The sequence below is a fragment of the Pteropus alecto genome, unplaced genomic scaffold (genome assembly GCF_000325575.1).
Source record: "Pteropus alecto unplaced genomic scaffold, ASM32557v1 scaffold88, whole genome shotgun sequence".
Lineage (NCBI taxonomy): Eukaryota > Metazoa > Chordata > Mammalia > Chiroptera > Pteropodidae > Pteropus > Pteropus alecto.
In genome coordinates, this window is record NW_006494611.1 from 7,894,686 (window position 1) to 7,908,076 (window position 13,391).

The window sequence follows — 13,391 nt, forward strand, 5'->3', positions numbered from 1 at the left end:
TACTATGTTTTGCCAATCTATTTCATGTACATAAAAGCATTTTGCGAACCATAAAATAATGCCAATATTAACTTTTATAATTAATGTGGCATGCAAAGATTAATTGATAATACTTTTAGCAGAAGAAAGTGGCAAAGACAGGATAATTTTGGAATTGATTTGAAGAAGCCAAACTAGTTTATGTGAAAACCACATGCATTCTTAATTTATTTTGCTTAAATCCCGGAACAAATGCTAAACTGATGGAAGAATATGCTGCTTCTCTGTGCTTCAATGAATTTCTTATTTTATAACATAAAATGATAAATGTTTGAGCAGCTGCAATTATAAAATTAAGAAACCATACAACACATACACACACATTTTTTTTTCCTCTAGGGCTGTTGATTGGAACTGTGCCACAGAAAAGTAATCCATGAGTGACATAAATATATTTTCATTCATTTTGTTGAATCCCTCGCATGATATAACTTTCTCTGTGGGAGGTTTACCTCAAGAATGAAAAGAAAAAAAAAATGTGAACAAACCAGCTTTCTTGATTTATTGTCTTGGAATAGTTTCTGAGATATTGTTCTCTTTTAGGTACAAGTGAAATACTTTTGCAACAATGGAGGGCTAAAGGGAAGGAGCTGAGGGTGGGACAGCTCAGCTGTGGCCTCGGCCACTGAACAAATCTTTAGTCTCTTTTTTATCTTTGTGTACTTAAGAAACATGAATAGGAGTGTTTGTTGTTTCTTATTTAATTTCTTTTTCAAGGACTTGTGCTCTAAATATATACTATTATTCAGGTGAGCCTAATCTACGTGCAATCATTGTAAACCCTTTTTTTGGTTATATATTTGAAATCCTAGAATTCAATACCCTGTTGGTGTTCTGGGAAGTCACATGAAAACTTACAATATGTCTTAACTTCCCTGTTGTCTGCTAGAAACAGATAAATGGGCTTGAATCTGCTCCTGATATTTACTGAGATATACATAGGTCACACAATATCATGTGAGATGGGATCTGAGAATCCTAGAACATCAGATTTGGAAGGAACCTTAGAGCTCATCATCACATTTTATAAATCAGGGAAACAGAGCTACTACATGTATTATGTGAATAAGGGATTTATTACAGGAATTAGACCTTATCCAAATGTGGGCAGAACTAAAGTGACAGTCTAGAGAAGATTTGAAAGATCTGAGAAAAGTTCTTTGACCATGCTACCTTAAGCACTGATATTAGTGGACAAATAGAAGATTTCATGGTAATCCATATATCAAACACTTTCAGTTTATGAATTAGGACCACAGCAGGGAAAGTTGGTGGGGAACTTAATGGAAATCATCTCTCGGAAAGTTATGCCTTGGTATACCTGCTATCTCTGTGAGTCTGCAGCCCAATCCCTGCTGGTGGGCCTGGGCAGTAGGGCTGGCAGTGGGGATGGTGAACTATAAGTAAAATAGAAGAGTGTACACATAAGCCGAGGTCTACTGGGCACCTATGCATCTGCTTAACACCTTGCCAGACTGAGACAACCTTCCAAAAGTAATGGCACCTGCTTTACTCTAACCTTCCAAATCTCAGACCAGTCCCTTTTTTGGCCATACAGAGAAAGAGAATCAGGGAAATGTAGTTCCCACTTTAGTCAAGTTGACAAGGCACAGTCTAACCCAAAGTCCAGTTTTAATTTTTCGGATAAGAAATCTGCTACCCTGAGGGAAGTGACCCTACCAAGCTTGATTAATTAGGTAGCGACAGATTCAGAACTAGATTCAAGGTCTCTTGATTACTGGAATAAGTTTTTTTTTCTACTACATCTTTCATCTAGTTTGTATTTGTATATGTGGTACATGAACATAATTATTTGAACTAAATCTTTACATATGTCATTCATCAAATATTTTTATTAGAATTAACATATAACTTATTTATGGACATTAATATAATTGAGTGGTTTTTGTTACTGCTCTTAACGTTTCAAGGAAGTTTTAATTTGTTGTGCTCCACAATGGTAGAGAAAGTTCATTTTGTGCACATGTGCCACATAATCAAGTCATTATATGACTATTTAACAGATTTTTCACCCAAACTGTGTTTCAGGAAAATACTGATACCGGGGAAGGGAAGGACTACATAAAATTTTAAAAATTGTACTTGTGATTTATTGAGAGCTTACTATATATCAGTAACTATGCTAAGGACTTTACTTCACATCTCTTATCACTTTTTCTCAATGATTTTTCTTTGTTTTGTAATTATTTTCATATAAATATGAAATCTCATAGAAATTGACTAGGAAGCACAATAGCTCTAAAAAGGAACCATGTTGTCATAAGAACAAGTATCCTAGAAGATAAGTTAGACAGAGTCTGGGTAATAGTTTGATTTTCAGCTTCCCTTTGAAGTTATGTCTGTTTCTTTGGGGGAATGCAGAAGGAAAAGCAATGAATGAGCCTTAGAAAATATAGTTCCACAGTTTGACAGCTGGTAGATCTAAAAAATGAGCTGGATACTGGATATCAGGGGAGAGAGATTTTATCTCACTTTTCTTATAAGCTCAACATGGCCAACTTCTAGCTCTCAGGAAATTTCAGTACAGCAGGGTGAATGTCTTCAGTTAACAAAAGTGACTAGAAGTGAGAGAGTAGATCAGCACTTGGTCCAGGTTGATAAAAATCTGAATCAGGCTCACCAGAGCAGAAGGTGTCTTAGTGGTGACAGCTATTAGTGTGTCTGCTTCGTGGGTCACATTGCTTAAATCTGGGATGGTTGCTCTTTATGTCTCTTGTAGTTTGTTATCCTGGGATTGCCCTTCATTATAATTCTGGTATTTCTATTTCGTGTGACCTATATTGGATCACCTGATTCTGTACTGCAGTGGAAGACAAAATCAGAAGCTTTCTGAGAATGGTTCATGTTAATTTTTTGTGAACTAAAATGTTGTTATCTTTAGATTTAATTTTCAATTAGTCTGAATTAAAATTTTAGACTTTTTATTACTTAACTAAAAATTTTGAATGCTTTGTTTAATTTTCTTCTTGCTGCCGGTGTTGTTTGTTGAGAAGTCCCTAGATATTATGAATCCCGATCCTATATATTATAATATCCAGTTTAATTTTTCTCCTCTCTGGAAGCTTTTAAGATTTTCCTTTTTGTATCCTATGTTCTTAGAGTTCTTCAATGTAGATTTTTTCTATTTTATATCAATTTGTATGTTTATTTCTAGACAAATTTTCCATCATATTTAATAAGTACTATCCTCTCCTCTTTTTTCTTTTTTTTTCTTTCTAGAACTCCTCTCATTTATGTTCGACCTCCTGAACTAGTCCTCTAGTTTTTTTCATTCTTTCCCATTTTCCATTTCTTCCTCTTCTCCTCTTACTATTCTTTTTGTGTCATTTCCTAAATTGGTTTTTGTTGCCACTTTTCTGTTGAGCTCCTCATTTTTGCTATTATATATGTAGAATATTTATATTTTATATTTATATATTTTTATTTTACATTTTTAATTTCTAAAACTTTTTCTTATTGCTCTGAAGATGATTATAGTTTTTCCTAAATTTACTTTTTTTCACAAAGGCTCTATTTCTTTCAAATTCCTTTTTTTTCTATTTGATTTTGTTTCTTTTATGTTAGAGATTTTCCTCAGATATATGCCTACCCTTGACAGTTGTCTGTTCATGTTTAAGAGTGGGGACTCCAAAGTGGATTGACTTCTCTACGTACTTGGGTTGGGCTTGTTACCAGTAAAGTGACTTGCTTAGACTCTTGGCATAATGTTAGTCTTTCTCCCTAGGATGGTCAGATTGTAAGAACAGACACTTCCAACAATTTCACTGTGTGCGTAATGCCTTAAAACATCTTTCTAGTGTATCTGAATACTTTTACTTTTGGAGGGTGTGTGTGATTAGAATGTATTTTTTTTTTAAAAAAAAAAAAAACAAAACTAGGATATCTATGTTACCTTATTAAGCCTTACGGCAAATTAAGTTGGAAGTAGGTGAATGGAGAGTGTTAAACTTATCCCGTGGAAGTGAGATTTAAAGAGTTTTATGAGTTGTCCATGTTCTCATAACTGTTGAGTGGATAAGTGAAGATACGGACATAGGGGAGGCTGATTCCATAGACACAGTACTAAAGACTTGTGGCCCAGAGAGCAGAAAAAAGCCAATAAAACAGCTTCTCTGATAGTTTTTGAGATGCTGATAGTTTCCTATATATGGATAAAGAAGGAAATACAAAAAAGCACTTCAAAGTTAGAAACAACATTCTTTGATTACCTAACATTAGATGAACATTTCCAATCCTTTTAACCAGAGCAGCACCTTCTAAATCTGTTGGTTCTGCATCCAAGCAAAACTTCAAGTGTGTGCATTTCTCTCCAATTTCATTGTCAGCTTTCTAGTCTCCAAACACTCATGTCCTCATAGATAATCACAGTAGCTTCTTACTTGATGAGTTCACATCCATTATATCTACTCTTTACATATAATGCATATGGAGAATGTAGAAGGATATTTTCTGAAATTACATTCTTTCCTGCTTAAAACATTTTAAAGGTTTTTTTATAACAACAAAAGGTAGAATATAAATTCTCAACATGGTCCACAAGGCCTGCATAGACTGATTTCTAACTTTTTTTTTTTTTTTTTTACTTCCGTCATCATGCCCTAGCTGTAATGGCTTTATTTCAAATCCTTACAAGTGCCAGGAGATTTCCAGCTTTAGGGATATTGCTTATCCTCTCTGCCTATATCGCTCTTCCCATTACCACTAGCTTGTGGCTACCTCATAATTATCCTTCAGAAGTCATCTTAAATCACTTCCTCAAGAGTTCTGGTACAATGTGTACTCTTCGTGTCAATTAGGTCCTTTATGTTCCTTATAAGATACATATAATATCTAGGTGGTCAGAAAAAGTATCTAGAGAATCTGAAAAGTCATATCTTTCATTGTGTGTTTGCATCTTACTTCAATCACAAATGTCAGAAGACCATATACTCTTATGAATTCAAAAAGTGAGTTTTTTAAGGATCAAGTTGATGTGAGACAGTGAAGTGAATTAATACAGCATCAGGAGGCTTAGGCTTTGCCACTAAGTTGACAAGTCACCTTAGTCAAGTCATACTGCTTCTATGGATCTCCTCTATCTCTAAAGTACAGAGATTGGACTATAGCAACTTCAATAGATCTTTCTTGCTTAATATTCTGTGGTCCTCTGTTCTAAAATTTGGGTTTCAAATGGTTTTTAAACTCTTCCAAAAGCCCTGACAAATTTTCCAAAAATTTAAAGTAAACCCTAAAACTCATCATTTTTTTTATTTTTTATTTTTGAGAAGATGAACTTCCTTAAGTAGGCTCACATTTGTTTTCATAAGAGTTCTTATTTTTATTTTAATACATTAAAATTAAACTATGTTTCCTGAGTGCATACCAGTTGCAGAGAGAAGTAGTGGTCTAAAAATACCATAGGAAGCAAGGAACAGAAAATGAAAACATGATAATCAAATGTTTACTGTATTAGCCGTTAATAGTTACTGTAAAAGGACTTGAAAATGAAACATTCCTAAAAGTATGAACAAAAATGTGCTTTCTAAATATGCAATTTCCAGTAAATGTATGTAGGGGCAGTTCCAGGATGGCCACAAACCAATATTAAATTAATGATTAAAAAGGAAACACTAGTGATTAGCCTATTGCCTCTCCTGTGATGGTGACACTTAAATTTGAATGAAGACACTAGTGAAGTTGAAGTTTTCATTATAGTAATTGACAGCTTTAGTCAATTAGGGCAGTCAGAAGTCAATGTTTGCTCATTTTAATCTGTTAAGAACTTCTTTCTTCTCCCAATACCACTGTGGGAAGCTATTCTCAAGGAGAATCATGAGTGAATCCACATTTTAACTATGACTCCAGAAAGCTCTTTGGCAAACTATAAAAAACAATAGTTATTTTAATATTTTAATATTTTAAAAAACCAAAAAGGCCTAGATATTGATTAATAGTGATATGTTGCTGATTATATACTTTAGACAAACCTCACTATTGACACTGGGACTGAGCAAACTTATAAGAAATTAAGAAAGCCATACCAAATGAGACCAATAAGCAGTGGGTCTTATTGTGCAAACTTACAGAGCCTCTCTAAAGGACAAGTTGTTGTTAAGAATATGGAGGTTGGTACGGCATTAACCTCAAAGGTTAATATGTGTATTATGAGTATTCCCTATAAACCTTTAATGATGATAATTCCCTACTCATATGAAGCATTTTAGTTTTCAAAAGGCTTTTGCATTTACTGATGACTATATTGGGAGAGCTAAAATAATGTAGAAAATGTCTTGATATATTTTTTTCTTCACAATATAATGCTTGACATATATAAATATGCTGTAAAATCATGTTGAATAAATCATTTTTATTCATTAACCTGTGTTAAACATATATGCAAGTATTATTATACAATTCTATGTATCTAGGATTGGTTTCAATGAGTTGCTAGAGTGCTTTAATTAGTTGATGCAAGGAAAAAGACAAGATCTATATTTTTGATGTTTTAGACTTTAGTGAATTTTAGATAAAATCCTGAGGAGGAAAAAGGAAGAGAAATAGCCAATAAAAATCTTCAGAGATGAAACTTTTCAAAGAATATATACCTTTATTTGAACACTATTACTATAGCTCTAAGAACTGATTGACAACATACATTTCTTACATGGACAGATAAAGAACAGCCTCACAACAGAATTCATTTGTTCATTTCTTAGTTTTTACTGTCTGTACACTGTGGTGCAACTTGGTTTATTTATTTTTTATTTTTATCTACATCGACCACTGCCTTAAACTTTTACAGTGTTCACCTCAAGGTTTTATCTTTATCTTTTACGGCTTAAGGAAGGTATTTGAATCTTCCCTCAGTCCTTTGATGTCTTAAATAAAGTGAAATTTGAATTGTGTCTTAAAAGAGAAATAGATTTGTATGCCAGTTGTAGAATTGGGTGAAGAACGCTTCAAAATAAGGAAATCATGTTAACAAAGTCCTGAGATGAGAAACTGCTGAAAATATGCTGGAGGATGGGTTTAGCTGAGGCATGAAATACATGAAAAGGAACCATTTCAGGTTAGGGCCAGATTGTGAAGCACTTTGAATGGAAAACAGAGCACTTTCTCTGATGATCACTGGGCAGCTAGTGATGGTTATAACACCTGCTCAGTCCCCCCACCCGCCTCTCTCTCTCTTTTTTTTTTTTTTTAACAATAATGAAGGCATTGTCAGATCTCTGCTTTAGTGTGATCATTCTGGTAAGAGTGGTATGTTGTGTATGTATGTGTTGGAAGAGAGGACTAGTGTAAAGAATAGTCAGGATCACCATCTGAAAAAGACTATTCAAAAGGTCCAATTAAAAAGTCCACCGTCAACTAGATATATAAAGTTATTTCCTCCTCTCTAAGCCTCAATTTCTTCACTTGTATCCTGTAGGATTGTTAGTAGAATCAAGAGAGAAGTTGTACATATAATTATAAGCATTATGTAAGTACATAATAGATGCTCAATGTGTTTATTATATATTAAGCCAATTAAAATATATTATTTTAATGAATATGTCTCATTAAAATATTTTAGTCTTTGCTCAATGAAATGTTTTTATAGCTGAGACATCCTGTTAGACAAAGGCAAATATGTACACCAACAGTATCTTTCCCAAGACCTCCCTCAGTGAAGAAGGCTTTGCTAAAGGGGCCTATAGCAAGGAGGTCATGTTGGCACCTGGAGCTTCTGTTCTTTTACACCATACAACCATAAAGGCAACACACCCATGAAAGAACACTCTGTCATGCTTGAGAAGCCAAGCATGAGCTCTGATGTTTGTTCTACTCCCAAGCGTAATATTTCCTTAATCTTAGAGTGTTTGTAGACACTTGGTCCTCATTTATCATCTTGCATTTCTTTGACCCAATCTATATATAAGATGGAATGGTAGAACTACTCTCTATTATTTACTACCCCCACTTAAATGGCTGAAGCCCTCCTATAATGGAGACCAAGTAGGAGTTCTGTCATATTTCAGTGATGGGAAAGGGTAAGACTGAAACAGCTAATATTATGAACAAAATATGCAGCAGGCTTTGATAACCAAGGAGGTTCTATTGTGTCTTTCAAATTAATTTCAACTTACTAGCACCTAAGGATGACCATCATACTGGGCATAGAATGCTCAATAGATACACATGGAATTGAAAGGCAGTAATTGTTTATGTTGTTATCATTTATTCAGTAAAAAAACCTAAGCATTTAAGTACATATTGTAGTCAGATACTATATTAAAGGACAGAAGATCAAGATAAATAACATGATTAAAAATTTACTAAACACTAACTAGGTCCCCTACAATATTGTGAGAATTCAAACATGACTATGCAATAGTTCCTTCTCTCGAAATATTCCTTACAGAGAAATCCATAAGCAATAACTAAGTCATCCTTGTGATCTTTAATTTATGATTTTTTTTCTTTTAGTTAAAACAGGCTTTGTGTCTATTTTATTTAATTTCATCTAAGAAGATTCAGTCTTCTGAAATATGCCTTCTCATATTTTGTTTCTCTTTTGGAACATTCATCTCTTATATTACTGGAAAGATAGAACACTTGTGTTTTCCTCTCGAAAAGACTTAAGTATGGTGGTTTCTCCTCAGCCCTGTACAGATGAATACTGTTTGACATTCTGCTGGGTGGTGTCCCGACCCGCAGGACCTAGTTATTGCGTAGAACCCGAGGAGGACCGTACCTTGAAGAAAACATGGGCGGGAGAAAAGAATGGAGGCAAGACAGTATTCTGATCAAGCCTCCAAATTTTATTTCCGAGCGGTTATATTTATACACTCAAGTGGAGAGGGCAGGGGCGGGACTGATCAGGGAAGAGAGTATTTGTTACAAGCTCATTGGCGTCCACCAGATGAGGTGACTTCTACTTGGCTAGTCAGAAACAGGTGGGCTGTGCCAGCAGTTGCAGGCTTAAGGCTCCCGACAGGGTGGTCTTCATTAATCCAACATTGTTGATCTCTGAGATTTCCTAAATTGAGAAATTAAGGAATCAAGCTAGTATGCATACTAAAGAATCTCAGCATGCTATAGGTTTTCATGACTTCTTGACTAAATACTTTAAGAATTACAAAAATAATTTCTTCGATCTCACATTTATTTAACTTCCTGTCATGAGACACAACTATGTTTGCATATATCTTTGTGCTTGGAAGAATGTTGCTGGGAAAGCTAATACATTCCTTTTAATGACATTTAGTTGTCTGAGTTACTTTGATATGAAATATGGTAAATATTCCTGTGCTATTTATGTCAAATTTTTATCAGAGACATGAAAAGTTATAGGTTAGGAGAAAGGGAAAAAGGACTGAGATCTCTAAATTCAATATGCAATATTATGTTAAAATAATTATTTAAATCATTCAATATTAGCCATATTAACCAAGAAATGCCAATAAAAGGAGCGAACAGTTCCTCTTTTAAAGTGTCATCTCAGGGTACCTGGGGGACTTCTGTGTTTATGGTTGGTAATGGTAGTTTGAAATTAATATTTAGGGGCCTTAATTTCCCAAAGTTACCTCAGGGAAAGAAGACAGTAAGTTTTCATTCTGCTTGTATTAAAATTCTAGGGTTGAATCTAACCAAGTCTTCTACCAGCAGGTTTGATGTTAGAATGTCCAATGTACTAAGAAAGTCCTCTGAAGATTGCTTCAGGAATACCATAATTTTAATTCCTTAATTTAAGAAGCTTTGCTTATTTCTACCATGAAGTGGAAGGGAGATTGGGGCTAAGTATGCTCTAGTAACTAACTGAATTCATAGTCACAGCGAAATTAATCCAAAAGATTAATATTTATTTTTGTTCAACTCAGCAAAGTATGTTAAATGAAGCTCAACATTTTTGCCAATATCAATCTGTTATTAACACCATGCAGACAAATTTTCCATCTTTTTAGCTACTACTAATCAATATTCCCTTACAAATATATTATCTGGAAATACCACATTTGATATTTGCATACATATGTGGTTCTAGTTAACCTAGGCCCAGATGGTTCACTGAAAATGTCAGCATATTTCTTGTAATTGGGAAAAAAATAGTTATTCTCTAATTCAAAAGTGTATTGATTAAGTGTCGATGGAACAAACATGAGAAGGTATTTTTCTTAAAAGAACCAAGGTCTAATCTATATTCCTAATTGAATGTCATCAGTAAATCATATTAAAGCAGTTAATCCATTTGCATGAACTCAAAAGGTAGTAGATTTGAGATTATTTATTGTTTTTTTTTTAAGAAACTCTGAATGGATTTGACACACCATTTAAGAAGAAAGAGAATCCATTAGAACATCCTAATGCACTGTTTACATTTCTTTGTCTGACCTCATCTGTCTGGAAGCAATGAAAGTTATCTGGTTTCAAATATATCCACTTCAGTGAAGTGGCAAAAATTCTTTCAGAACAAATACATTGCTTTCTTCTTGTTCTGCTACCTGTTGTACGCAGGAGTCATTTCTTTAGATGAGATTGCCAAATGTGTAATATCTGGTTCTTTCTTTCTCTTAAGTTGAATTTGAATATTTTTTGTCTAAGGCAGGACATAAACCTTTCCAGTACCTGGAATACCTTTGGCCTACATGTCAGAAGGTAACACATGAGACTGTACTTTATCTTAGCCCTCTGTCCGATTTTGTTTCTATACAGACCAAATCTATTGCTAAAGGCTTATGAGGAAAAATAATTTTAAAAGATTACTTCTAGAAATATCTTTTACAAGGGCCAAAAGACGCCCTGAAATAAAGGAAAATGGAGTTTTCCCTGTGGATTGATCCAAACAGCATCTCCTATGAACCAAGTTGTTATATTTTTCTTTCTGCTATATTACTTCCTTACCTATTTCCACTAAAAAGTAATGTCTTCATTGACCTTTCCTTGATGAATTAGTCACACTAGAGAATCATTCCTTCAAAAGAGAAGTGACATATATGAGGCCAATCTTTTGAGACGAAGGTAAACTTTTTTTTCTTTGCCCAGTTGTACTATTAAAGAGCACTTAATCATCTAGTGATACTTCAGGCTCCTTTGCTACGCTGAAAAGAGTATTACCAGGAGCTTTGATGACCACAAACTGATTTAGTTACAGAAAGAACCATAAGTTTATTGGCATGCATATTATTTAATTGGACACTCAAACAGATCAGGCAACCACTTATATTTTGAAATATCATATTTTAATAAAATAAATGCTTTATACAATAATAACAACAACAACAGTAATAATAATAGATAAAATGTGGATCCACTATGTGCTGTCACTGTGTTAAGTGCTCTACCTACATCATTTCCTTTACTTATAATATCAATTTTATGAGGTAAGTGTATTATCTTTCATTTTATAGATGAGGAAGGTGAGGGTCAAATAAACTGGTAATAACAATAATAATAATAAACACTTATCCAATGCTTATTTTTTGTCAGGCCCTGGCTTTAAGAACACAACCATATTAACTCATTTAACACATAATAAAACCTGTTGAATATATAGTGTTGTTTGTCCCAATTGTTAGACGAGGAAATATAGGCACAGAGAAGTAAAGTAATTTCTGAAAGACTGAGCTAATAAAAGGTAGAACCGGGACTGAAATGCTGATATTGGGTGCCCTGAGCCATCCTCTTACCATTGCATTGTACTGCCTTTCTACACATTAATTACTCAGTGACTTATTAGCTGATTAGTAGCAGCGATGGACCTTGATTTCAAAGTCTGTGCTTTTGCAGTATTTTATTTTACTGCCTCTCATCTACTAAACACATAATTAGCATAATAGGTGTGCTTCATAAAAAGTCCTGAGATTTTTGTTGCATATGCAGGTGGAACAGAGTGTACAGAAGTAATCTTTGTCCTTAAAAACTGTACTTTTTGTAGCGAGTCTATTTGCTTTCTTATTAAGGGACCTACTACCCGAACTAACACTAGAAAAAGTTCTCCAAGGATTATTCTGGAATCATTAGGAATCTCTCCATTATGACTCCTATAACTTCGACTAGCGAACGAGACGAGGTCTCCCACTCGATACATTTGTTAGGTTTCTCGCCTAAAATAATCCTTTGTAATTAGTAAAAGTTAAACTATTGCTAATGGAAAGGATAAGCAAATGGTTGAACTGATGACTGCCCAGTTAATAGAGAACAAACCTTCTATAGGAAGTAATACCAATTTTAAAGTGCTCAGCTCCTTTTTTTTCTCTTTGCTTTCCTAGGTGAGAAAATGATGGCGCAACGTGAAGGAACTAGTGACGATGAGTCCAAACTTTAATTCAAATATTTTATGGTTCCCCAAATATCCTCTGTAAACCAGATATAGTACACCGAAGGGTATATTTTTTCTTTCTGTAGATAAAAAATAACATTGAGAGAAAAGCAGAGAGGAAAATAGATTTTTGAGAGAATAAGATCTTAGAGGTTGTACTAAATTTATGGCTAATAAGACCTTAAGTATTAATGGAAATGAAATTAAACTGAGTCAGATACCTGCGTTCAAGTTCTTACTTAAATCTTAGAATTCATTCTTATAGATAAAATATTGCTGAATATAGTGAACTTTATTTTTATTAAAGAAAGTGATGTGTCCTAGTCTTTCCTTTGTTAGCAACAACATTTCCCTTTTCTAAACTCCTGGACTGTCATATATTATGTCATCTATTATCATGTATTATTATATATTGAGCTCTATATTATTATGTCACTTTATTCAGCTTTATCGTAAAGCTCTTTAAGTGTGAGGTTTATGCATTCCACCTCTTCATGGTCCCTGTTCCTCGCCAAAAGTGGGTGTTCAGTAATTGTTGATAGATTGGGATTAGGACTCCTTTAGAAATGTATTATTTTGAAATTAATGCTTTCCAAACATAACAGTGGAATTCAAACTTATTATTAACTGACGGATAATAATGACTGCATTAAACTAGAGACCTAACTCAATACAAGTATTATGACTAATTATAGAAATGTAAATATGATGATGGGTACAATTACTGAAATGATTGCCAGCTAACACAAGCTTATTATTTGCAAAATCACCAGTAGCCCTTTCTCTTAAAGACCGTGTTTTTGAGCACCGGCATTTTCAATAAATGATGTGTTTACGCTAGTAATCATATATTGAAAAACTAGTACTTTTTGGATGACTTCTTTCATAAAAATAGAAGGAGAAACTTACCCTTCTAGATTCATGTGGTCAAAAAGGGTTGCAATTCCAATAGCGTTTCTCCTGTAAGGATTCACTTTCTGATTTAAACTTGAACTGAGCAAGGGTATTTTTAATCTATTTCCTGGAGTTCAGGGGGATCTCATTTATATACCAG